This window comes from Hippocampus bargibanti, linkage group LG13 (genome assembly GCF_051943395.1).
Source record: "Hippocampus bargibanti isolate YZ-2025 linkage group LG13, ASM5194339v1, whole genome shotgun sequence".
In the NCBI taxonomy this organism is placed as follows: domain Eukaryota; kingdom Metazoa; phylum Chordata; class Actinopteri; order Syngnathiformes; family Syngnathidae; genus Hippocampus; species Hippocampus bargibanti.
The window spans coordinates 18,037,737-18,065,453 of NC_142746.1; the positions used below are offsets into that span (position 1 = coordinate 18,037,737).

A 27,717-nucleotide genomic window follows, 5' to 3' on the forward strand; every position below is an offset into this window, starting at 1 on the left:
TATTTTTTCTTTTTTCTGGTGATAGTGTATCGGTAGAGTGACAAGCTACGTGGATGTTGACATACTGGGTTGATTTAAAGACCTGTTTAATTCTGGCACGTCTGCAGCGCTCAACTGTTTTGTAGGTTTAATTAGCGTAATCACTGCTTGAGAAAAAAAGGCCACAGGGTTGTTTAATGGGTCATGTTTGTCAAGATGCACAGAATTATAACACAAAAGCAGTGTCATTCATGCGGTGCTGCAGTCTTCCAGTAATTACGGCTGTCACAATTGATAATTACAGAAAAGGGGGTTGCTTCGTGTGAACGCCAAAAGGGAGCTCTGTGCTGTGAGCAAATGAGTTTCACAATCTTTTGTATGAACAATATGGCTGGTGCTGTGGTAAACACTACAGTACCTCACTGGTAACAACATTTACCAACTAGTTTTGATTCAACATCTGCAGAACCCCGTAGATGTTTTCGATCATGGCTTCACGCTATATAAAATCATAAATTTGTGATGTAGTTCGATATTTTGCGAAATTTCCTATTGTGGGACTATTAAAGGCTTTCTGATTCTCAATGCAAGAATCGAAACAAGGGCTCTTAGGGAACAAGAAATATAATTCATGATTGGTCTTCAACATTATGTCCATTATTATCCTGTGACTGTAAATAATAATACTAATAATAATCATAATCATAATAATACATTTCATTTATAAGCGCCCAAAGTGTCCTTGAGAGTTTTGAAAGGCGCTTATAAATGAAATGTATTATTATTACTGTATCTATTGGCGAGCTAGCTTTCCATCTATTTGAGTTATTCCAGGTTGAATGAATGCTGGCTCATGTGGCTGCCACTGCTTACCCACAGAAAAACTGATCCTGTGACTGTAAAGTGTCCTTGAGAGTTTTGAAAGCCGCTTATAAATGAAATGTATTATTATTATTATTATTATAGATAGAAAGCTAGCTAGCTGTCTAATAGATAACTAATAGCTAGCTAGCTAATATGTTTCCTGACTCAAATAGCTAGCTAGCTATGTAGCTAATACATAGCTAGCTAGCTATATCGTGCCTTTTTGCATTTTTTATGATGATTCTAGTGCAGCATGTTCAACAGGAGACAAATTCCTTTTGTGTTGTACATACTTGGCAATAAAAATCATTCTGATTCTGACTGAGCCGTGGTAAAGTGACGTTAGCGCTCATAATTGAAAGAGGGAAGTACAGAACAAAGTATGATTAACTTCCCTAAACATATATTTGATCTATAATTAAAAAAAAAAACCTACAGTTTACTCCGTGGTTACGGATACGTCCCTTCGATGGCCTTTAGTAGAAATTGCTTGGGAAGCATCAATTTAATTCCTTTTGTGTCAAATCAAAAGGAACTTTTAATTAATTCTTTGCTTTGCTCTCATGGAAAAAAAAAACACTTCAATAACCAAATACGCTGAGCATGCACTCATTATGCGTTGATCTTCTATGCCCAAACCACATATTGCCATTCTTTTGAATGAATTATTAAAGTAGTTAATTAATATTTCAGTTTCCTTATAGAAGCATTTAACAGGCCCAACAGAAGTAATCACGTCTTAAAAAGAGTCGGAATGCTGAAAATAGTGCTCTAGTTCAACATTTCTTGGATTGTTTTCTTCGCTGTGCGCATCACTAACACAACGTTGAGTGACTTTAGGTCACAGGTGTCAAACGAAATATATTGGTCAAATTATTTTATTTTAATTCACTGATTTCCAAACTAGTTATCCATACCTGTCAACTACTGCGGTTTTGCCGTAATGAGTTCTGTTTTCATTATGCCATTCAGGGTTATGGTTTATTAATGGAAATTATGGTTTCCAATAAAAACAATCAGACAAAAATCGTCAAAAATAGTTCATTCAAAACAAGAGATCGCTAAGGATCAGATGTAAATTTAGAACAGGTGATCGGCACAGTGCTAGCTGTTAGCTTACTTTAGATAATTTGTGCCTACGGGTCAGTCTTGAGTCAAGAGTTAGCATCGGTTTTATCATTGTCATGTACAGTGATAGCTCGGTTTCGGTTTACGAACTTTCCGGTTTACGAACGTTACATGCATGAAAATTTTACCTTGGCATACAAGCTATTTTTTGGGATACACACGGAGCTGCCACAATGAGTGATGTGTCGTTCGCGAACGAGCCCGTTCTCCTAACAAGAAACTGGTGGCTGACTGTTTGTCCTCTATTCCCTGCCCCCAGTCTTCGGTTAAAACCACGTGATTGGTCAAGAACGCAGCAGTGAGTGGTGGGAGTTATAGAGAAAGAGAGAGTGAAGCCGTTCTCCCAAATACAAAATGGCGTCTTCGGTTTAAGCCACGTGATTGGTCAAGAACGCAGCAGTGTGTGTGTGGGGGGGGGGGGGGTTTAACCATTAAAGAGACAGGCAGACGACTGACACCGTGAGAAAACACACACACGAAAGGGAGATGACAGAGCTTGAAACAAAAAAAACAAAAGTGAAATGGTAAGAAAATGGATAGAAAAACAGTGAAATTTGGACTCGTTTCAACTTTGATAGTTCAAAAGCAGCGTGTAGACTGGAAGGTTAAAATATCCCATCAATCAGGCACAAGCCATCTGTACGCTTAATGCAAAAAGCTATCAACCGAGCTAAACAGAACACAATTGATGAGGAAAAAGGTAAAATTATCGCAGAGAAAGCACCTACAAGGGATTCTTCCTCAAGATGCTGAAAGAAGAAGGCTACGTTCCTCATCAAGTGTTTAATGCTGAGGAAATCTGTCACTCCATTCCATCAAGCAACAGTACAGTTTATGTATTTAATTCTAATACCGCAGCACATTTATTATACATAAAATACGGTATATTTTGTGTAGTTTCAAGGTTTAGAAAATTACAAAGTAGAAAATTATGGTTTATGGGGACCTGGGAACGGATTATTCTCATTTTAATGGTTTCCTATGGGAAATTAATTTTTGGCATACACACTTTTCGCCTTACACACACTTTCTGGGAACCAATTAAGTTCGTAAACCAAGGTATTACTGTAATGGCATCTGGAGAAAAAGTAAAAGAAAATGTCAATGTTAAAAATGGTTTGGCTTCCGGGTGGTGAATCTCAACAACATTAATTTGTTGAATACAAATAATAAACCCTGTGATCATTTTTTTATTCAGTTACCTAATTGTGATGCGCGTAAGTGCCAAAAAGAGAACACTACTGTTTAGCAGGCGATTATACGGTGGCGCCCTAATTAAAAGGCGGAAGAAACTCGTTATTTCTGTTTTGATACCGGTAATTCTTAGCGGACATGACAACAGCGGCACAGTGGTCTTTGGTAAGCTCTTTGCGCTGCTTGATCGAGGCTCGTCTGACTCTCAGGCTAGTTGAGCGAGGAACTAATTTGTGTGCAAGCCCTAAGGACCTCCAAACTCTTCCAAGTAATTCCCTTCTTTCAGACATAGAACGTCGCATCGACACAAACAATGGCGGCGCTTTGTAAAAGTGATGCTAAAACCGCTGCCAAGTATAATTTGTCATTTGAATGACAATAGACCACTTAGCACTGCTTAAATTACGTCTGTGTTCCATCACCGCCACTTACTTCACTGTCTCCATTTTGGGACGACTGACCGTCATTAAAATCGACACGTTATGTGGCGCTCTCTTTATCTCAGTCCTTTGAGTTTACTTTCGAGAGAAACTGCTCAGGCATGACTTTCATACCACGTTAAGTCATCTGGGTTATAACTATAGTATGTTTAAGACAGTGGCGGACTGTCAAGGCCTGCAAAGCCTTCTTTGCTGGCTTAATAATATCTTAATCACGGACTGATGTTAACTAAATTGTGTCCATGAATTCTTATAAAATAATTCCAAATTGTCTTTTAGCTTCCTTTCATTGCTTGTCCCCTGTTGCGTTGCTTTCAGATGTCTGTTTTCATATTTAAAGAACAACCGACGCCTCCGGACAAGTTGTGTCCATAATTTGTAAAATGGCTTCAAATGACTTCGACGGAGCGTATTTTACAAAGATTCCACCGCATATAGCTATATTTTACGTTTTAAGACTCGCGCTGAATATTCAGGAAGTCTTGTTTTTGAGTTGGTGACGAGTCCGTACGTGACGTCACTGAAGGAACGCCCCTGTCCGAGAAAGCTACACACAATGCGTTTTGTGGTACTTTGTTTGGTCTGAAAACTTCGTGTTGATCCGTGTTGATGGCGAAATTAGAAGAAAAACACATAAATAACGCGATGGTGAATCCTTGTGTGTTGCACCAAGACTACTATTTGATACTAGTTGACACAAATTCCCAGCAGAAAAATCAGCCCATTTACAACGGAGCTTGGGTGCCATCTTGTGCATTTTCTGGGACGCTACATTGGAGTCCTATTGGCTCAAATTGATATGGGAGGACTTCTTTAATCGTTTGCAAACATTTATGCTTTCCTCGTCAGAACTATTTGAATCATATTCAGAACTGGATGAGTAACAAGAATGCATCTTCTCTGAATCTGAACTCTCTGAAGCTACTGTTTTTATTCTTGAGCAAGGCAAGACGTATTGGCGTGACATCACGAACAAGGGGGCGGGGCCTTCTGAAACTGGCCACTTCCGGGTTCATTTTTTTTTTCCAGATTTTGGACACTTTAAGTCATTTTTATTGGTGTTTTGCATTTGACTATAAATATCATCCTGTGTGTTTTGGGTATTTTAGATGCTATAAAACGTTTTTCTGATGTCAGTTAGGAAACGAAAAAATGGTCTCGGTTGTCCTTTAAGACTGGATGGACTGTCTAATGGTATCCTAGCCTTGAAAAGCAGGTTTTAATACAGCTGTTGGCCCAAACCTGGCCCAACAACAAACATGGAACCAACCAACCAATCAACCAACATGGAAGAAAATGGTGTTTTCACCAGGATTTAACCCATCAAAGTATCGCGCTCACATGCATGCAGGTACTGTGCCGCTTTTTAGCCCTTTGCCGCCATCTTATTCTCCATACTGTGATAACTACCATAATGAGATTTGCTATTAAGGGAAAAAAAAGAATGAAAAGAACCCCTGACCATCTACATAGCTCAACTATGCTAAAAAAAAGCCAAACGCTATCACACTGGAATTCAATCACTAAATTATAGCCTCTTTGTGTGTGTAGGTCTCGTGCCTACCCCGCACGATATTCATTTCAAAACGACCTCAATTTAATTAGCTCTCATATGGTTAAAAAAAAAGAATAGTCAGGAATTTGTCTGCAGCTGTCCTATTGTTGGGCATGAATTAAGTGCTGATGTTGGGTATTCATGCAATTTGGAGGAAAGGAACTTTCTCTCTCTCTCCCTCCATCTATCTAAACATTAAAGAGACAGGCAGACGACAGTGAGAGTTTCAACTTTGATAGTTCAAAGGCAGAGTGTAGACTGCAAGGTTAAAATATCCCATCAATCAGGCTCCACAAACACACACAGTTTGTTTGTGTACAGATGGCACGTGCCATCTGTACACTTGATGCAAAAAGCTATCAACCCAGCTAAACAGAACACAATTGATGAGGAACTAGATAAAATTATCACAAAGAAAGCACCTACAAGGGATCATTCCTCAAGATGGTGAAAGAAAAGGTTACGTTCCTCATCAAGTGTTTAATGCTGATGAAACCGGACACTCCATTCCATCAAGCCATCAACGACCATCACCAAGGTAAATAAAACGACTTTATTATAAAGTACAGTTTATTTCTTTAATTATAATACCATATCACATTTATTATCCATAAAATGAGGTATATTTTGTGTAGTTTTAAGGCTTAAAAAAATTGAAAGTAGAAAATTATGTTCATTGCTCATTTTAATATACACAATATACATTTTTCGCCTTACACACTCTGTCTGGGAACCAATTAAGTTTGTAAGCCAAGGTATCACTGTAATCTGAACAAGAAAGTATTTATGTGAATAGAGACAGCGTGTTTACTTGGCGGAAAGAAAGTGAGGCGCTGGAACACAGTTACACTTGGCATTCGTCAGCCAAAGGGGACCTCTCACCGTCAACTTCAACCTTATTAAACTGATTACCAAGTCTCCTTAATTAATCAGAGACAGTCCCTTTCTTGTCATGCACGGAAGGGGAGCTGCGCGCCTCAGAGTTCCTGGCTCACTCGCCTCCATCCTTAACCCATCTGTTCTCCTGTGGACTCACTGTCCTCGCATTTTTTTTTCCTCTCGGCTTTGATGGAAGCAGGGGAATAGTAATTTTCATGCATAATCTGGGGCGGCAGGATGCTAGGACAAGTAGCAATTACCGAAAACAAACAAACATGAAATTGCTTGAGACACGCTACCTCCTTTTTTCAAGCTCGCAAAATAAGACAACAGACTGAGTGCATAATGGTTGCAAAATACATTTTAGGGGCCATTTTGTTCATTGTTTTGGAACCGCTGAGGGTTCGGTGTATGCTAATAAATTGTGTGTTTGGTACTTTGTTGTAGGTAATGATGGGATTTTAATATTCAAAGATAAATGGTCCTTCTGGAATCTGGGATGAATGGATGTACAGTAATACCGTGGTTTACGAACTTAATTGGTTCCCAGTCAGAGTGTTTCAGGTGAAAAGTGTGTATCCCAAAAAGTAATTTCCCATAGGAAACCATTAAAATGAGAATAATCCGTTCCCAGGTCCCCATAAAAGATAATTTTCTACTTTCTAATTTTCTAAGCCTTAAAACTACACAATATACCTTATTTCATGTATAATAAATGTGCTATGGTATTATAATTACATTTTGTAAAACATCATTTCTTTTTTTTCTACGCTTAATTATATGCTTAAATTCAATGGGTGGTCTGCCTAATCTTAAATCGGAAGTGAGGGGGCCCGCTTTTCTCGGCCTGAAGTGAGCACGTTGGGGCCAGCAGTCTTGGGGGGGGACAGGGTGGGTTTGCACAATCACCATCGTGAAAATTCGTTCTCTCTCAATTTTCCTCCTTTTTATTTTGTTTAGTCAGGTGATTCATGAACAGTCGTTATGTCACCAATCAGTCCAACACCATCATTGTATTTCTTGTGACGAGGAAAATATATGAGCTCAGCAGTGCGAACAAGATGCTCTGAATGCAGCTGACTTAAAAAGCACATCGCCCCCAAAGCTGGGAAATTCATACTCGCTGCTCTTCTGTTGTGTCATCTTTTGTTTTTAGCCTGGCGCGCTCACTTTCTCCTCTGGAGAAGCTAATACAGGCTTTTTTTATTATTTCTCAAGCAATCACACCAAATGCCAAGTCTATCTGGTCCCCCTATTGCTCCTAATTAATGCCTGATTAAAGAGTGAAAATCAGGATTCTACCAGTGACTTGTTTTTCCGAGGAGTGCGGAATTAATCCCCTTTGGATCTTGCGGAATCATTTAAGGACTCGCCTTGTTCTGTTTATCAAATAAACCAAGTAATTAGAGACTTTAGATAAGTCGGCTAAATTGATGCCCACCCTTTGTCTTCCCCCAGCTAGTGCCGGCTGATAGAAACAGCTGTGTTGCTCTGGTAATGTGCAGCTTTATACTTGTCCAATAACAATGCCCTTTGTGTTTGGTAGGCTTGTAATTACGCTAGGGAGCCTCCTTGACCTTGGTAAGCGCATCTATCTTCTTTCTAAATCAGTGTATTTCATTTCTTAACCCACAAAGATACATCGCATGGGAGTTTACTGACATCCCCATGAATGTAACTCAGACCTCAGACTGCATTAGAGCTCCGCACTGAGGAGACGTGGCTATTTAGCGGCTTAATCCACGATTAGCGTCGTCAGTAGCTCGACTGTATCTGCATTGGTGATGTGCATTGAGTCTTTTTTTTTCCTTTCACCTGACAACCCAAGAGAGTTGTCTGTCAGTTATATCACCACTTGATTTTTTGAAAGTGTCGCGTGAATATTTGAGTTCATGTAAAATTAAACGCTTCAATGGGAAAGTGGAAGGTATAGCTAATGTATCCATTAGCTAGCTAATAGCTAGATAGCTGGCTGGATATCTGTTGGCTATCTGGTGGCTGGCTAGCTGGTTATCTGGCTATCTATTAGCTAGCTTGTTGGCTGGCTTTCTATTAGCTGCATGGTAGCTGGCTGGCTGGCTAGTTAGCTGGCTGTCTATTGGCCATCTATTAGCTAGCTAGCTGGCTAACTATCTATTAGCTATCTGGTGACTAGCTAGCGAGTTGGGTGGCTATTTATTGGCTGGCTGGCTTTCTGTTGGCGATCAATTAGCTAGCTGGCTAGTTTTTATTCATTTGAGTTATTCCGGGTTGAGCGAACGCTGACGCATGCTCACCCACAGAAAAACTGATCCAGTGACTGTAAAGTGACCTTGAGAGTTTTGAAAGGCGCTTACAAATGAAATGTATTATTATTTTTATTATCATGCCGCGCAATGAAAGTGCGCCTTGGTTTGGAACCAATTATGTCTGGTTTTCTATCTACATCTACAACAATGGCGGATCGTCAAGGCCTGCAAAGCCTTCAGAATCAGAATCAGAAAACCTTTCTTTAACCCACAATGGGAAAATTCTCTCCTGCCTTAAAAATATCTGAATCGCAGACTGCTGCTAATTATATTTTGCCTATAAATTCTTATTAAACAATCCCAAATTGTCTTTCAGATTTCTTTCATGTTGCGCTGCTTCCAGATCTGTGTTTTCGTGTTTAAGGATTTGACCAATGACATTTCAGCCATCATTTATGACGAGGGTAAGAAATCTACCAGGACACCTTCACAATCAGTTCTACGGGCCCTGTCTCATCAAATGTGTCGATCAAACTGTTGCTCTAACCAATCAGATTTCGAGTTGGCAACCCAAAAGGGATTCAAGAAGGCGCTGGTCAACGTCAGAGTTTTCACAAACTATGATTGGTTAGTGACTGGTCAATTATAGTTTGCGAAAACTGCTGTGATCACTACCTTCTGGTGACAAGAGCATACTGGCCAGAGCTAGCACACTATATCGGTAGCGAGTTGCATAAGCAAATATATTATTAATTATTATTATTAATATATTATTAAACTCAAACAGTTTAATGACAGTATTTCTTTCTTCACAAGTTATTTCCTGGCTAACTGTACCCTCTAGTACAGTGCAGGACATGTAGTAAATCACACCACACTTTTTTTTACAGTGGCAGCTGCAGATTGATTCAGTACGTACCACTACTGAAGGCCTAGGAGTGACATGCACGGCCCACCACAGATCTACAAGATGTAAAGCTGCTAGCGCAACCTGGTGTCTGCCATAATGACTCCATGTTGTAAAGATGAATCAGAAAAACGTAAGGTGTCAGTTCAAGTGTGACTAACTTTTGCCAAGTCTGTGTATGCAAGCGAGGGTTCAATTCTCACTCAGCGATGGTGTGAATGTGAGCGTGGAAGGTTTTCAATCTTTTTTTTTTCACCATATGATGGAGTGGCGCCCAATCCAGGTTGTATTTTGCCTTTTGCCTGAAGTCCAGCTGGGCTAGGCTCAAGATCTCCGCAAACCTGAGCAGGATAAGCCGCATGGAAAATGGATACTTTAATGCAGCTTGTGTAAACTCTTATTTGGTTTAGTAGTTGAAAGATGAAAAACAAAAAACAACACAGACTAAAAATCTGTTAGGAAATTCTCGGAAAGTCTGACAAAAAGAATAATATTGCATTATATTTTAAAATGCAGGAAAGTCTCGTTATATTGATAGTACTGGTTATTACGATACTATTTCTATGAACGCAAGAGGAAAATTTACATGCCGCAGGATCGGATATATCGATAGTCTGGTTATATCGATAGTCTGGTTATATCGATATTTTTTCCGACTCCCGAGAATATCCATATAACGAGACTTTACTGTAATAATAATCAATTTCATTTATAAGCACCTTTCAAAATTCTCAAGGTCACTTAATAGTCACAGGATAAGTTTTTCTGGCTATTAGTTATGTATTAGCGAGCTAGCTAACACCCCATCTATTTGAGTTATTCCAGGTTGAGTGAACGCTGGCGTATGTGGCTGCCGCTGCTCACCCACTGAAAAACTAATCCTGTGACTGTAAAGTGAACCAGAGAGTTTTGAAAGGCGCTTATAAATGTGCACCGGACTTGGCAGCAAAACAACAGCCACGGGATGCACTTTATTTTGTCAAAGCAATTAAATGCCTACTTGATCATTTCTTTGGTAAAATGTGGAAAACAATTTAAAAGAGGACTCCATGACTAAACCTTTCCTCGGGACTGGTAAAAATCTCATAAAGGGGCCCAAGACAAAAACTCTTAATGTAGAATGCTAACATTTGGGGTGAAAACACTTCCCCAAACAAACGTTCTATTTATCCTTGCATGCAATTATTACTTTTAATTTATGTATCCCCACTTCCTCCGACAGTTTAATTAATGACGCTTGTTATCAGCTGTGTTTAAGAGGTAATGGACAATGCTGAATTTTGAGTGTTTACCGCATTTGGGGGGGAAAAAAATCCTTCTTTACTCCTTTGTAATGGGCTGCCAGCAAACAAGAGAATAACAGTGTTTGTCACTCTTCCTGCAGCTGTGCTATAATGCCAAGCAAGGAGGGAATGGGGAGGGGTGGAAATGGTATTAAGCGCATAACTTTGAAATGGTGACTTGAAATAGCTACCGTGGTCAGAAGAATTGGCATGCCCCTCCAACACCTAATCCACGCTATAATTCCTGATCTAATTAGAGGAAGGCTCAGCCGCTATGCAAGCCATAAAAGAATAAAGTTGCTATACATGAAGGGAAGATGGAGGCAGCCATTCAGAAATAAATAGAAAACCAATACAAGTACGGTGCGGTAAACAAATAAAATATGGAATATGTAAACTCAGCATTTAAAATCAATTTAGCAACAGTAAAGGTTTGTTTATGCACATTAACCTGTCCTTTCATCGATATATCTCACATTGGTTGCTTCATTTGCATTGGGGCGATCAGTTCACATGCAAAAATCTGTCATACACATAAAAACAATAAACACTGTATTTTCCGTTGTATAATAATAATAATAATAATAATAATAATAATAATAATAATGATAATAACAATCATCATCATCATCATGATCATGATGAGATTGATCATCATCACCATAATCATGATCATAATGATATTCATCATCATCATCATCATAACATCATCATCACAATAATAATAATAATAATAATAATAATAATAATAATGTTTTCTTATTCTTCTTGTTCTTCTTGTTCTTGTTCTACTTCTTGTTCTTCTTGTTCTTGTTCTTCTTCTTCTTCTTGTTCTTCTTCTTCTTCTTGTTCCTCTTCTTCTTGTTCTTGTTCTTCTTGTTCCTCTTCTTGTTCTTGTTCTTCTTTTTCTTCTTGTTCTTGTTCTTCTTTTTCTTGTTCTTCTTCTTCTTCTTCTTTTTCTTCTTCTTTTTGTTCTTCTTTTTCTTCTTCTTCTTGTTCCTCTTGTTGTTGTTATTATTATTATTATTATTATTATTATTATTATTATTATTATTATTATTATTCGTGTTCCTCTTCTTCTTGTTCTTGTTCTTCTTTTTCTTCTTTTTATTCTTCTTCTTTTTCTTCTTCTTTTTCTTTTTCTTCTTCTTCTTCTTCTTCTTCTTCTTCTTCTTCTTCTTCTTCTTCTTCTTCTTCTTATTATTATTATTATTATTATTATTATTATTATTACTATTATTATTTATTTGCTGCTGTGAAATGTAAATTTCTCCACTGCAAGACTAATAAAGGCAAATCCAATCCAATTATTATTATTATTATTATTATTATTATTATTATTATTGTTATTAGAGTCTGGGATTATGCACTACTTCTTATAAAGGGGTAAATGGAGTCTGTGGCTGCTGAGAGTAGTTGCGAGGCATGTTGTGGTTCAATATTACTTCACATATAAGGCTCACCTGCGTATAAGGCGCAGAGTCATCTTTGAGTGCGCCTTATACAGCATAAAGTAAGGTATTCATTTGGGATTTTCTTACTTTGCACTTATGGTCACGTCCTACCAAACTGCAAAGCATCCTTTTGGTACCCATGATGTCATTTGTAATGATGTCATTAAATGGATTCGGTTGAGTGCACAATGACAAAGAGTCATTTGTGCAAGGTGTAAACATATGAGCGACACAAAGAATCACATTTGTGTTTCCATGTGAAAACTCAACAAGGTCTCTAAGGGCAGATGACCCACTCATTTGTCAGGTAGAATCAAGTCTAGACAAGCCCATTCTTGTGACAGGAGTGGGAAGGATTTGTACCACTAAACTCATTTGTTGTTCAATCCGTGAATCCACAGAATGATTGGAATCATTTGGAGAGAAAATTGATTCACTCGAGAAAAAATCAATTGGGTTTTACAAGCCATCTTTGAGACCCATATGAATAACTGCAAGCACTTTGGAGCATAAATAACAGTGCTATTGCTCCATGATTTCCCCTTTGGGAAAACAAACAATCCTCCTGATGAAGTCTGACGACTGAAAATCGGACAGGAACCTGCTAAATTCCCAAAAGGTGACATAGAGATTCCCCGGTGTTCCAAATCGAGCGGTGGGTTGGTCGAACAGCTGCCAAAAGTCACAGTTGAAATCCATATGCTCCAAATTAATTGGCGCGCGCAGGTCCGGGCTTGATGTGAGCATGGATACATAACCTGTGTGGGTGGCCGTGAGGTGGCTGGAGATTTGAGGTTGAATCTCAGTCCTCCATTGCAGCGTTTCACAGGGTCTCCTGAAAGCTTATCTGATAGATGGAGCGGAGACCATTTAGTTAGCGCTTCCTGGAAATTGTTATGAACACCAGTGACCTAATTTTACGGGCCTCATGGAAATATTTGGACCATTATACGGTGACCTATCTGACAGCTACGTCAGTATTTTATTTTTTTCATTTCACTCATGATGTAAAACGAATCATCTCTGGTGACTTAATTTGCTTTCGTCATAAATAATCACCGTATCTCCTCCCCAGGTTGTTCTCACTGAGGAGAAGCTTGATTGACTTGGACAGCCGGTCTCTTGTGGGCAATCTCAAGGGTGTTAAAGCCATGCAAGTCACAGCACACTCAACACAAAGGAGCAAGCCGACCTCTACTTGGTGTCGGGAGGCAAAGAAGTACAAATACTGTTGGAGAGTTTTCAGGTATGCATCTGTACTTTTTTTTTTTTTTTTACTCTTTACTCCATTAGAAAATTGATATTTAGATTAGATTCGCTTTTTAGTCTCACGTTGGAGACATTTATATTTCAGCAAAGTGATGAAAGGAAAAGAAGAAGTAGAAAAACACAATACAGGAGCTGGTGTTAAGGCAGCCACTCTTGAAGTCAAAAACAACAACAACAAAACAAAATAACAAATAATTTAATTTAAAACAGATTCTTTACTTACAGACAGTGTATTGTAGGTGTTTCAAATACCTGACATGGCGGAAGTAGACGCCGAAACATGTCAGGTACAGTAAAGTCTCGTTATATCGATATCGGATATATCGATAGTCCCGGTTATATCGATACTATTTCTATGCACGCACGGAGAAAATTACATGCAAACAGGGTCGGATATATCGATAGTCCCGGTTATATCGATATTTTTTCGGACTCCCTTGAATATCGATATAACGAGACTTTACTGTATTTAAAAACACCTACAATACACTGTCTGTAAGTAAAGAATCTGTTTTAAATTAGATATCAAGTAGACAGGATGAACTTAATACAACGAAAATAACAAATATGACAACACAAAGACAGAAAATTATTCAACCCTAAGCACTTCCTGCACCCTCTTTTTTGTATGAAGCAGTTCAAGATGAAAGAGGAGAGTATCAAAGCGTCCTTTTCACCAGTGGATAAGGCACGTCATGGTAAAACGTGCACGACTGCTACAAGCTAAATGCTGAAATCAAACACAAAGCTATCGCATCCATTGACGAAAAGAGATGATCTCACATCTCCTGTCCCACGCCAATCCGCTTCAATTCCAAGCCGCAATTTGAAATTCTTTCTACTCCTTACTATGTCAAAGTAGACGTTACTTTTTCCATCGCCGTCAATGATATTGTGATATAAAAAAAGCCATATATGAGATAGGTAAAATTGAAAAGAAATGTGGACAGCAGTAACATAATACCAGGTAATAATAATAATAATAATAATAATAATAATAATAATAATAATGATTTTTGAAGATTCAGGGGACCACTAAAATTACAATGGGAAACATGAATTGGATGTATGCAGCGGCTCCTCTCTCTCTCCCGGCAAATTGCTGTTTTCGTGTTTGTTATGTATATATATATATAATATATATATAATATATGTAATATTTTCGTGTTTGTTAAAATCATTATAAGTGCCTTGCACGCTGGGTCCAGGAGGACAGTAATTTAATCTGTGCTGTATGTCGTGCATATTAGCATATTTGTCAATAAAATTGACTGACTTTGACTTTTGACAGTTATAACCTTCATCGTGGAACGAAATAAACCAAAAAAAAATTATATAACCGCTCCACTTAAGAAAGTAAATTACCGTATTATCCGGTGTATAAGGCGCACTGCAGTATAAGGCGCACGCCCAATGAATGGTGTATTTTCAAACTTTTTAAATCTATAAGGCGCACCGGTCTATAAGGCGCACCTTCAATGAGTGAAAAAAAGGTTTCCAAATATAATACAGTGAGACCTCAACTTACGAACTTAATTGGTTCCCAGACAGAGTGTGTAAGGCGAAAAGTGTGTATCTAAAAAAAAAAAAATCCCATAGGAAACCATTAAAATGGGAATAATCCATTCCCGGGTTTCCATAAAATATACTTTTCAACTAAATAAGCCTTAAAACTACACACAACATACCTTATTCTATGTATAATAAATGTGCTATTGTATTGTAATGAAATAAATACACTGCATTGTATCATAAAGTCACTTTATTTACATTTGTGATGGTCATTGATGGCTTGATGGAATGGCGTTGGAGGTCGAAAGTCAAAGGGAATTGCTGTTTGGAAAGAGAGGCACATTACATGATGACTGTGATTAAAGAAATAAACTGCTGTGAAATAAAGTTTTATTTTCCTTTTTGATGGTCATTGATGGCTTATGGAAGGAGAGTCACCTTCCATAAGGACTGTTGGTAACTTAACCTCTGGTGCTGTTCGGTCGTGTGCTTCCGCCGAAGATCACCCCGCCAGCTGTGGTGGGTGTGTATTATGAAAATAGTGCTTATTATAAGGTAAATAAGGACATTTGATGTTTGTAAGTCGAAAAGTTTGTAAGTTGAGGTGTTTGTAAGTTGAGGTCTCACTGTATATAAATATAAATGAAAGACGCACCATGACAAGGCGCGAAAGTAGAGGCTGGGGTAACGCACTACTTTTTCTTCAGGTGGGAATGGAGTCAGTCAGCGGCTGCTTACAGTAGTTGTGAGATCTATTGTGGCTCAATATGACTTCAAATATAAGGCGCACCTGCGTATAAATCACAGGGTACTTTTTTGAAGAAAATTAAGGCTTTTGGGGGCGCCTTATACACTGGAAAATATGGTATACTTCTTAGCAATGGAAACCACCACTTGTACTTTATAAGAACATAATTGTTTTTTTTTCTTTTTCCATTTCTTTTTCCTATTTATATTTCACAGCAAAACAAATGAGCTCTCAGTCAACAAATAGCCACAAACTCCCCCCCCCCCCTTCCTAGCACTACAACCCCTCTTTCCTCCACACCCCCTTGCATTGCACACACACAAATTTCAGCTTTGGGAATTTCCATTAGAGGCGTTTCAGTCAGAATCAGCGTACAAATAAGTGCAGCGCTCCTGGGAAATCACAGCAACATGTACATACATGTTAAAACGCAAGAGAGGCTTCTCTGCTGTGCCGGGTTTCCCGAAATCCAGATGTGGCGGATTGAGGGGTGGGGTTGGGGGGTCTCAGGCCTCCACGCCAATAATGAAGCAATTAGACAGACTATTATGAACACCTGTGACACTGATTGGCACGGTGTGTCGGGCTCATCCGCTGTACTAAAGACGCCCCGATGTTGCTAAGTTAACCTCGAACAAGAGCTATAATGATAACGCTCGCATATTCAGGCACACACACACACACACACACACACACATACAGGCAGGAGGTTCACATTAGAGGAGGTGCTCATCCGACATCGCCCATTGCGTCATGTATTATTGAAAGCTACGCTTGTGCAAACACAACTCCAGTAAATTGGGGTCTCCATTTTTCAGTTTCATTAAGGTTAATGCAGTTTTAATTGCTGCTTGATTTGGAGCCTATTAGAAGTCATTTATAAGGCCTTTTCAGGGACCCTCGAAATGACGATGTGGGGGATTAATAAGGTAAAAGGCACCAGTTGGAAATGTGGGTCCCCATTGGATTGATGCGCAGTCTATGGGATTCCCCCCCCCCCATCCTACTCTTATGGCTTGTTTATTTGCACAAGTGCTTTCAGCCCCATTAGGACAATCGACTGAAGAGAAAGAGCTTTGGCATCATGGATTGCATCACCGTTTCAATGAGCCATTGAAATGGTGTTTATGGCTCGATTAGGGACGTTCTGTAAATAGGTTGACATTTTTGAGGATTATAGACCATAGTATTCAAATGATGGGATTTTATTTATCTATTTATGTATGTATTTATGTCTTTGTGTATTTATGTATTTATTTGTTTATTTATCTATCCATCCATCCTTCCATCCATCCACCCATCCACCCATTCATTCATTCATTCATTCATTTGTTCATTCATTCATTTTATTTATTTATTTTAATAATTTTATTAATTTTCTTTATTTTGTTAGTTTTATTTATTTATTTATTTATTTATTTATTTATTTACTTATTTATCTATCTATATTTTTTTACATTTATCTATTTATTCATTAATTGTATTTTTTTATTTTAGTTATTTTAGTTACAGTAAAGTCTCGTTATATCGATATTCAAGGGAGTCCGAAAAAATATCGATATAACCGGGACTATCGATATATCCGACCCTGTTTGCATGTAATTTTCTTCGTGCGTGCAGAGAAATGGTATCGATATAACCGGGACTATCGATATATCCGATATCGATATAACGAGACTTTACTGTATTTTGGTAGTCATCATTGTAGTAACTGTAACTGTATTTTCTATAGTTTAGCTCAGGGGTGTCAAAGTCATTTTTTGCCGCGGGCCACATTGTAGTTATGGTTTCCTCTCGAGGGCCGTTATGAATTTGGGGAACCCATTAGAATGTTTAAATCCCTTCAAATATTACATATAGAGCACACAGCAAATTAATGAATAACTCGTTTTCAAATCTGAAGTCAAGAATAATGACTTTTATTGTGGTTGACATCCAAAAATATGAAATTTTGGCTCAGATTTTAGCAATCATCGTGGAATGTAACAAGTTTGATTTGCTTTCGCGGGCCGAAAAAAATGATGTGGCGGGCCGGATTTGGCCCGCGGGCCTTGACTTTGACACCTGTGGTTTAGCTGGTGTATTTAATGTAGAGTCATTTTACATTATAAACACTGAACTACAGTGTTTATTTTATTTTATTTTTTATCAAAACTGTGCGTAGGTGAGGCACACAGTTCTCCTGCCTCATGACAGGGGGCGCTGGTGATTACAGATTCTTCTTGCGCCTCCTCGGCTGCAGAATAATAGAATTAGTGAAAGCAAAGCTATACAGTAAACAGTTAGCAAGTTAACTAAGTTGACTAAAAATATCATAATGCGTGTTTTGGGTATTTTAGATGCTATAAACCGTGTTTCTGATGTCAGTTAAGAAACAAAAAAGTGACGTCGGTTGTCCATTAAAACACAGCGATGTCGTCCCAGCTTCTTCACCCGCCTCTCTACAGGGAGGGAAAACCTCCTTCCAGCAAGGTTATGAAACAGGTGGACACTCGCAGGTTGCGGAGTGGTTTCGTCAAGTTTTGCATGTTTGTAAATTGCCTCCAAAAGTGAATAAAATGGTTCCATCTGTAAACCGGTGCTGCAAACACCCACTTCAGAGACCTGAGATCAATTTTAGGGCATTTATTCTTTGAGAGAGGCACACAATGGGAGTAGCGAAGATCAGTTTTCAATTGGATAATAGTGTTGTGAAACGAGGGGATCCAGAGGGCATTGCTTTCACACATTCTTGTGCCTTCGTATGTCTGTAACACAAAACCATGTGCTGCTGCAGTCTCAACACCTCTTCACAAACCTCTTCTACACCCTCAATACAAATTCAATACAAATGCTATTGCAATTTCACACACCATTGTAGCTTCTCTTTAATGACATCTTCAAAACAGAATCAAACTGAAGACGATTGAGTTGCTGTTTTCTTTTAATTCCACAGTCAATTTCTTCAAACGTGTCAACAATTTGAGCGAGGCTATCTATCTAGCTATCTCTCTATCTATCTCTTTATCTCTCTCTCTCTCTCTGTCTGTTTGTCCCTCTGTCCGTCCCTCCATCCCTCCATCTCTCCCTCCCTCCATCCATCCATCCATCCATCCATCCATCCAGCTATCTGGCTACCTCCCTCTCTCTCTATCTTTCTATATTTCTCTTTCTATCCATCCATCTAGCTAGCTAGCTAGCTATCTCGCTAGCTCGCTCTCTATCTTTCTATCTTTCTATCTTTCTATCTTTCTATAATTCTATCTTTCCATCTATCTTTCTGTCATTCTATTTTTCTTTCCATTTTCCCATTTTTCTATCTATCTATCTATCTATCTATCTATCTATCTATCTATCTATCTATCTATCTATCTATCTATCTATCTATCTATCTATCCATTCCTCCCTCCACCCATCCCTCCCTCCATACATCCATCCATCTCTCCATCCATCCATCCAGCTATCTGGCGAGCTCTCACTCTCTCTCTATCTTTCTATATTTCTCTTTCTATCCATCCATCTAGCTAGCTAGCGAGCTACCTCGCTAGCTCGCTCTCTATCTTTCTGTCTTTCTTTCTTTCTTTCTTTCTTTCTTTCTTTCTTTCTTTCTTTCTTTCTTTCTTTCTTTCTTTCTTTCTTTCTTTCTTTCTTTCTTTCTTTCTAACCTTCTATCTTTCTATGTTTTTATCTTTCTATCCATCCATCTCTCCATTTCTCCGTCTCTCCATCTCTCTATCTCTCCATATCTCTCTCTCTCTCCAACCATCCATCCATCCATCCATCCATCCATCCATCCATCCAGCTATCTGCCTCCCTCCCTCTCTATCTTTCTATATTTCTCTTTCTTTCCATCCATCGAGCTAGCTAGCTAGCTATCTCGCTAGCTTGCTCTCTGTATTTCTATCTATCTATCTATCTATCTATCTATCTATCTATCTATCTATCTATCTATCTATCTATCTATCTATCTATCTATCTATCTATCTATCTATCTATCTATCTATCTCACCTCCTATCTTTCTAACTTTCTATCTTTTTTATCTTTCTATCCATCCATATCTCCATTTCTCCATCTCTCCATCTCTCTATCTCTCCATATCTCTCTCTCTCCATCCATCCATCCATCCATCCATCCATCCATCCATCCATCCAGCTATCTGGCTAGCTCCCCCCCTCTCTCTCTCTTTCTATATTTCTCTTTCTATCCATCCATCCATCCAGCTAGCTAGCTAGCTATCTCGCTCTCTTTCTTTCTTTCTTTCTTTCTTTCTTTCTTTCTTTCTTTCTTTCTTTCTTTCTTTCTTTCTTTCTTTCTTTCTATGTTCCTATCTTTCTATCCTTCTCTCGTTCTCTTTCTATCTTTCTATTTTCTATCTTTCTATTTTCTATCTTTCTATCTTTCGATCTTTCTATCATCCATCTCTCCGTCTCTCTATCACTCCATATCTCTCTCTATCCATCCAACCATCCATCCATCCATCCATCCATCCATCCATCCATCCAGCTATCTGGCTAGCTCCCCCTCTCTCTCTTTATCTTTCTATATTTCTCTTTCTATCCATCCATCCATCCAGCTAGCTAGCTAGCTATCTCGCTCTCTTTCTTTCTTTCTTTCTTTCTTTCTTTCTTTCTTTCTTTCTTTCTTTCTTTCTTTCTTTCTTTCTTTCTTTCTATGTTCCTATCTTTCTATCTTTCTATCTTTCTATCTTTCTATCTTTCTATCCTTCTCTCGTTCTCTTTCTATCTTTCTATCTTTCTATTTTCTATCTTTCTGTCTCTCTCTCTCTCCATCCATCCATCCATCCATCCATCCATCCATCCATCCATCCATCCATCCATCCATCCATCCATCCATCCATCCGTCCATCCATCAGCCTGCCTGCCTGTCCAATTCCCTGGGTTCCTGATCGCCCCCTAGCCTTTAACCCAATGCAGCCACTAGATGGAGTATCATAACCACAGAGAGGCTCTCCCACTGGGGCATCCACCCGTTCCCCCCTCCTTCAGTCTGTCGCTGCTTCACAGGAGAGGTGTGTAGAGGAAATAGTCTGCCAAATTTTTCACAGATCCCTATCATCCAGTACGATCAGTGTCTTCTTCCAATTGAAAGATTTCTCAAGCTAATTTAATGTCTCATTCCCCCAAAGTAGTTTTACCCAGTTTTTTTTTGTTGCTCCATTTTCACCCATTTCCCGTTTGCGTTTGACTTAACTCAGTCATTAAAGTTATCACATTAAAAAGCTCACGTGAAAAATTGTTTCATTCAACTCTATTAAACGTAATATTGATATACTATAGGCCTAATGTATCGACCTCTGCCTTCTTCTGTATTTCAAACCAATTCAGGGTAAACTGCCATGCATGGATTTAACATTAAAACTTTCACTTTATTTATAAATTAATTAATGTGGTGGAGATCTATTCAAGTTTGTAATTTCATCCTAAATACAAGAAATACAAATTTACTCATACCCACCAATAGCAATGCTCCTATTATAGAGTATACGTATGAATGATTTTACTACATTTTTTTCCATAAAAAACCTTTTGTAATATTACGTTTTTATCATTTGCTTGGTTATTATTAATTATTTCAAAAGAAGATGATTGTTTCCATATATTGAAATCTCACTGAAATGAAAGTATTAGAGATTTTAATCAAATGTATATGCCGGATAAAGAGAATAAATTATCTATTATGTACATAAATTCTTTGAATGGTTCACACAGAGTTCATTTACATCAATGAGCAAAAAAAAAATCGATTTATTTTACTTGGGGCACCTTTGTCAACAGTAGTTACAGGAATGACTTGGGATGCAATCCCATTATAGGATGTCAAATATTCCAATGCCGTGGGTAAATGGCAGATTGGTGGAGAGGACAACAATTGGATGGAAATTAAACAATTTCTGGATAAAAAATAAAAAATACAGCCTGTCCACTCACCTTTACAATCTCATGCTTCACCCCAGTTGGCAATATAATACTGAACAATGAATTTTAAATAAAGTCAAACATTTGCTTCATGCTTCTCCGGCAGTTTAAACAAGACATTTCTGATGGAGACGTGTGGATTTATTGTAAGTAAGAGATATAAGAAATAACTTAATCCCCAATTGGATTGTAAAGCCCACCTCCACTTTCACTGAGCTCCATACTGCTTTCTTGACCTTTTGTCTCATTTTTCTGTGGGTAATGAATGCTTTCGGACTATTTCAGATGAAAAGATCTTGTGCATAGTCCGTCGTTGGAATGCCATATAAAAAAAAAATAAACTAAAAAAAAAAAATCAGCCAATCAGCATGCCGGGTGTTGAGAGCAAACAGACTGAGCTTTGGCCGCAGCGTGCGCAGAACAGTGGTGGACTGGGTCGTCTAGATGTCAATATAATAGACTGGCTTATGATGTGTAAATAGCACGCCACTTAATAGTCCTCTCCACCCCCCTTCTGACGGAACACTTTGAATCACATGGAGGGCAGCGTCTCCAGTCCCTGGACACACACACAAGGTCCTGTCATCCAGTCTTCATACGGACTCGCTCTATTATACGCTACATTTGAGGAACAGTATGATGATCTCATTGCTATATGCCTCCTGGTGCATTTAATCGTAGAATATGTGTTACATTTCCTTATAAGGTCAAAAAAAATCACAACATACAGTTTCCATATGTGTCCACGGGTCTTTTTAGAGAATAAAATAGTTTATTCATTGTAAATATTATTACATTTTAGATGATTTTTAGCGATAAACATAACAAAAAGTGATTCGCTTTCTATTTTGTGAGTTATTATTGCGTATGTTAATTTCCTCCAAAGTCTCAATATTTGATATGTGAATCAAACGTGTAAAAACACAAATATAATGAAGGTAAAATGTGAATGTAAAAACACACTACAACAAGGCATATTTCTGAAATATAATAATAATAATAATAATAATAATAATAATAATAATAATAATAATAATAATAATAATAATAATAATAATTAATACTACTACTACTACTACTACTACTAATAATAATAATAATTATTATTATTATTATTTACCCCCTTACAAACAAACATGCCCTCAAGGGATAATAATAATAATTATTATTATTGTTAATATAATATTAATAATAATAATAAAATAAAATAAAATAAAATAATAACAATAATAATAATTATTTTTATTATTATTAATAAAAAATACTACTAATAATAATTATTATTATTAATAATAATAATAAACTCATGTATTTTGTTTTTCTACTTCATTCCTTTCATAACTTTGCTGCTGTGAAATGTAAATTTCTCCACTGCGAGACTAATAAAGGCAAATCCAATAATAATAATAATAATAATAATAATAATAATAATAATAATAATAATAATAATAATAATTCATTTTATTTCAAGCGCCTTTCAAAACTCTCAAGGACACTTTACAGTCAAACACAAGCTTCAATACAATAATAAATAAAATACAATTATAAATAGAAACAAGAGATAAAGCTACACAGAAAATGCAATTTAAAATAGGTAGGTTTTTAGATGGGATTTGAATGTGGGAAGAGAATCAATGTTGCGAATGTTGGGAGGAAGTGAGTTCCAGAGTTTGGGGGCAGCGCGGCTGAAAGCTTTGTCCCCCATCGTGCTGAGATGGGCAGGGGGCACACAGAGGTGCACATAGGCAATAGAAATTTAAAGAAGGTCAGAAAGGTATGGGGGGGGCAAGGTTATGGATAGCTTTAAATGTATAAAGAAGAATTTTAAAGTTGATTCTATATTACCATAAAAAAATATTTCATTTAAACCACATATACATGGTAGTATTTTTATTACCCTTCATGTTGAATACATATCAGATATTATGTGGTACAATATTCTACGTGAAGAAAAAAAGTGAAGTAAAACAAAATATAACATTGTTACATAACACCAAAACTAGTCATAGTATGAGTAAAGTATATTATATATATTTTATATATATATATATTTTATATTATTTTATTATATATAATATAAATATAATATAATAATATAATATAAAATATTATATTATATTATATATTATATTATATTATATTTCGACCGATTTATATCAATCAATGTGGATTGTATTGTATCATATCACATGACGTGAAACCACTTTTCAGATTGTCTTTTTTTTGTTATGTTTAATTATTGATTGTTCTGTAATACATTTAAATTATTTTATTATTGAGCCATCAGCTCTTATAGTTGTTTTTTTTAAATTTTATTTGTTTTGCTGTTTACTGGTTGAGCAAAACGAATCTGACCAATCCAGCATTTGCTGTGCATGTTAAACAATAAAATATTTACCCCCTTACAGACAAACATGCCCTCAAGGGATCAATCGGGGGGGATATTCTTGTAGGTTAATAATTATAGCACACAAACATTTTTTTTTATGTTTTCATTTTCATGGAGAAAAAAAACACCATGACAGTTATTACAATAACCTTGAAATTGCAACATTAAATCAATGTCACACTTTCACTGTGTATTTGTTTGAGCAAATTCTGATATTAATATAATACAGCGTGTGCACTGTGCAATTTGCCTTAAAATAATAGCAGGGATAAAAACTGTCCGGGGGGTGGAATACAAATGTCATTTAAAGTGAACTAAAAACCGGTTGATCTGAAGTGGCATCTTAACCTCGCTGAAGATTGCTAATACGCCAGCCGTCATCACTGACCCCTTCTGTTCCAGACCTTGAGTGTACGTGATCCGTTCCGCCGGGCAGAACTAAATAGATGTGACCTCAGAGAACGTATCACTCATGAACCGCCTTTGATTTTTTTTTTGGGGGGGACACTATTTCCGTCTGACCCGAGAGACTGCAACAGTTCCCACATTGGTTGACCTTGGAGTTACTTTAGAGCCAACACTCACCCTCACCCCCAAAAGCTCGCTGCTCAAGGTTGCGTCGAATCTGTGTGTTGTTTCACAACATTAGCCAAACTCCCTCTTGGACCCCCCCCCCCCCCCATCCCACCCTTCTTGTTAAACTAACACCTTCCAGGCGTCTCTGAGGTGTTTGCGAGATTGCAAGTTGAACTAGGTCAGATACGGTGATCAAAAACAATTGCAAGAGGATATAAAATAGAATTTTTTACCTCCCCTCTTAATCCCAAATTTCCACGAATGACCTTTGATCTGGCAGCACGCGAGGTGCGCTGAGCTGCCCGCTTGCACCGTTTGCCGCTCTGATCCTAGGAAGCAATCACGGAGTGGTGTACTATCAGAGAAGCTGCCGAGGAAACACACTAAGCCCACGTTTGGAGGTGGGCGCCCCCTGCTTACAGCAAATGTGCGCGAATGGAAAAATGACCAGGTGCAGCCAAGCACGCAGAAAGCTTGATGTGTTGGAGAGTAACGTGATAAAGTTCAAGTGGATGTTGTATCAAAAGCACAACTTGAGGCGTTGCTGTGGTTTAAAGGACAACCGACGTCACTTTTTTGTTTCTTAACTAACATCAGAAAAACATTTTATAGCATCTAAAATACCCAAAACACGCAGTATGATATTTTTAGTCAAATGCAAAACACCAATAAAAATGACTTAAAGTGTCCAAAATCTGCAAAAAATTGAGCTGCGAATTGGGCATTTTCAAAAAGTCCCGCCCCCAGTTCGTGACATCACGCCAAGACGTCTTGTATTGCTTGTGAATCAAAACAATGGCTTCATATTCGGAGAATATGCTTTCTTGTTACACATCCAGTTATGAATATGTTTCGAATAGTTCTGAAGAGGAAAGCATACATGTTTGCAATTGATTAAAGAATTTATTTGTGCCATTTTGAGGCAACATTGGGGGGAAATCTCTCACACAAAAAAGAGGCACAAAATGGCGACCTCCTGTGACCACCTCTGTTTCCACAGGCTGATAAATTCCTTACATGGAGCTTGGAAGCCCTCTTCTGGCGGCTTTTGGGTGCAACACGAGGTCCCCAGACCAAACAAGTCCAGCAAAATACATTGACGTGATGGAAGGACCGCTACAATGTGTCTTTTTTACGGTCAAGGGCGTTCCTTTAGTGACGTCACGTACGGACTCGTCACCAACTCAAAAACAAGACTTCCTGAATATTCAGCGCGAGTCTTAAAAGGTAAAATATAGCTATATGCGGTGGAATCTTATTAAAATACGCTTAAAATACATTTTAAAATTAAAATCACGTGGTTTTAACCGAAGACTGGGGGCGGGGAATAGAGGATAAAAAAAAGTCAGCTGCCATTTCCTTGTTTGGAGAACGGGCTCATTCACGAACGACACATCACTCATTGTGGCAGCTCCGTGTGTATCCCGAAAAATAGTTCGTATGCCAAGGTAAATTTTTCCTAAATGTAACGTTCGGAAACAGAAGAGTTCGTAAGCCAAGGGGTTCGTAAACCGAGGTCCCACTGTACTCAGAAAAATTCCGGTTGGGCATTTTTGATGGCGCTGTTGTAGCAATGAGAATATGAAAAAAAATGTATTTACTTTCTGTCGTGACGCATGTAATAAAATGTCGCCTGTACGCTGAAAATAATCCATCAATATTGACATTCCTCATTGTTTAATAGTTTTCAACAGTGTCAAGTCCAACCAGTGAATTTGTAATGACTCCTTGAAAAGAGCAATCTAAGAGCCTCGGGCATGGCAAATTCCCCACATGAGCGTTTATTTGATTGCTTAAGAGCGATTTCCGGAAACCAAGTTTTTTAGCGACCAGGAGCTGCCTTGTAACAATTATGGGGTTAAATGGCAGTTGGCCACACAGAAGGGCATTTGCCTGCTGGCAGCCCCTTCCTGCTTCGGCGTGGTCAAAGGTCACAGACTTTTCAGGAAAAGTTCATTTCTCAAGCCGCCTGAAGCAGGTGGAGGCCCCGGACAGCTATGTTTACTCTAATAGCAAGAGGAAAATGCAAAAAGATCTCATCTATAGACTTGATCAAAAGTTGCAAGTCTCCCGATTGTATCTAGAAATTGGCCATATTTTCAATCTATGCAACATCCTATATAGTACATGAAATCTGCCAAAATAGATGAATTTAGAATATTATACGAAAAGAATGACGCTAATCTTGGACATTTCTCATTTTGGTTGCAATTTAGTTCTCATATCAAAATGCAACTTTAAAGGACAACCGACGTCTCTGGAAAAGTTGTGTCCATAATTTGTAAAATGGCTTCAAATGACTTCTACTGAGCGTATTTTAATAAGATTCCACCGCATATAGCTATATTTTACCTTTTAAGACTCGCACTGAATATTCCGGATGTCTTGTTTTTGAGTTGGTGACGAGTCCGTACGTGACGTCACTAAAGGAACGCCCCTGACCGAAAAAAAAAGACGCATTGTAGCGGTCCTTCCATCACGTCAATGTATTTTGTTGTACTTGTTTGGTCTGGGAACTCGTGTTGCATCCAAAAGCCGCCACAAGAGGGTGTCCAAGCTCCATATAAGGAATTTCTCACCCTGTGGATACGGAGGTGGCCTCAGGAGGTCGCCATTTTGTACCTCTTTTTTGGTGAGAAATTTTCCCTCAACGTTGCCTCATAATGGCACGGAATAAATTCTTTAATCGATTGCAAACATGTATGCTTTCCTCTTCAGAACTATTTCAATCATATTCATAACTGGATGTGTAACAAGAAAGCATATTCTCCGAATCTGAAGCCATTGTTTTGATTCACAAGCAATGCAAGACGTCTTGGCGTGATGTCACGAACTGGGGGCGGGACTTTCTGAAAATGCCCAATTCGCAGCTCAATTTTTTGCAGATTTTGGACACTTTAAGTCATTTTTATTGGTGTTTTGCATTTGACTAAAAATATCATACTGCGTGTTTTGGGTATTTTAAATGCTATAAAACGTTTTTCTGATGTCAGTTAAGAAACAAAAAACTTTTTTTCTGATGAAAGAAGAGAATCTAAGGGTTCTTACACACTCTATTGGATGTTTCTCTCCGAATCTGAAGCCATTGTTTTGATTCTAGAGGAAGGGTACGGCGTCCTGGCGTGATGTCACGAACAAGGGGGCGGGAACTTCTGAAACTTGCCATTTCCGGGGTCATTTTGATGTAGTTTTGGGACACTTTAACTCATTTTTATTGGTGTTTTGCATTTGACTAAAAATATCAGCCAGCGTGTTTTGAGTATTTTAGATGCTATAAAACGTTTTTCTGATGTCAGTTAGGAAACAAAAAAGTGACATCAGTTGTCCTTTAAGTTTCTTCAAGTCGCAAGTTATTTCCTCTAGTGGACATGTAGTAAATCACACCACACTCGCAGC

The 27,717-nt window shown here is 38.0% G+C and overlaps 1 protein-coding gene across 1 annotated transcript in view; it reads left to right on the plus strand.

Annotated features, from left to right (window-relative positions):
* The first annotated feature begins 8,200 nt into the window (after positions 1 to 8,200).
* rab11fip2 (RAB11 family interacting protein 2 (class I)) overlaps positions 8,201 to 27,717 on the plus strand; it is a 63,701-nt gene continuing 44,184 nt past the window's right edge. Inside the window, exons 1-3 of the mRNA XM_089012314.1 lie at positions 8,201 to 8,731; positions 9,158 to 9,307; positions 12,987 to 13,157. The gene's annotated coding sequence lies outside the window, so the exon portion shown is untranslated. The remainder of the gene's footprint in view (positions 8,732 to 9,157; positions 9,308 to 12,986; positions 13,158 to 27,717) is intronic.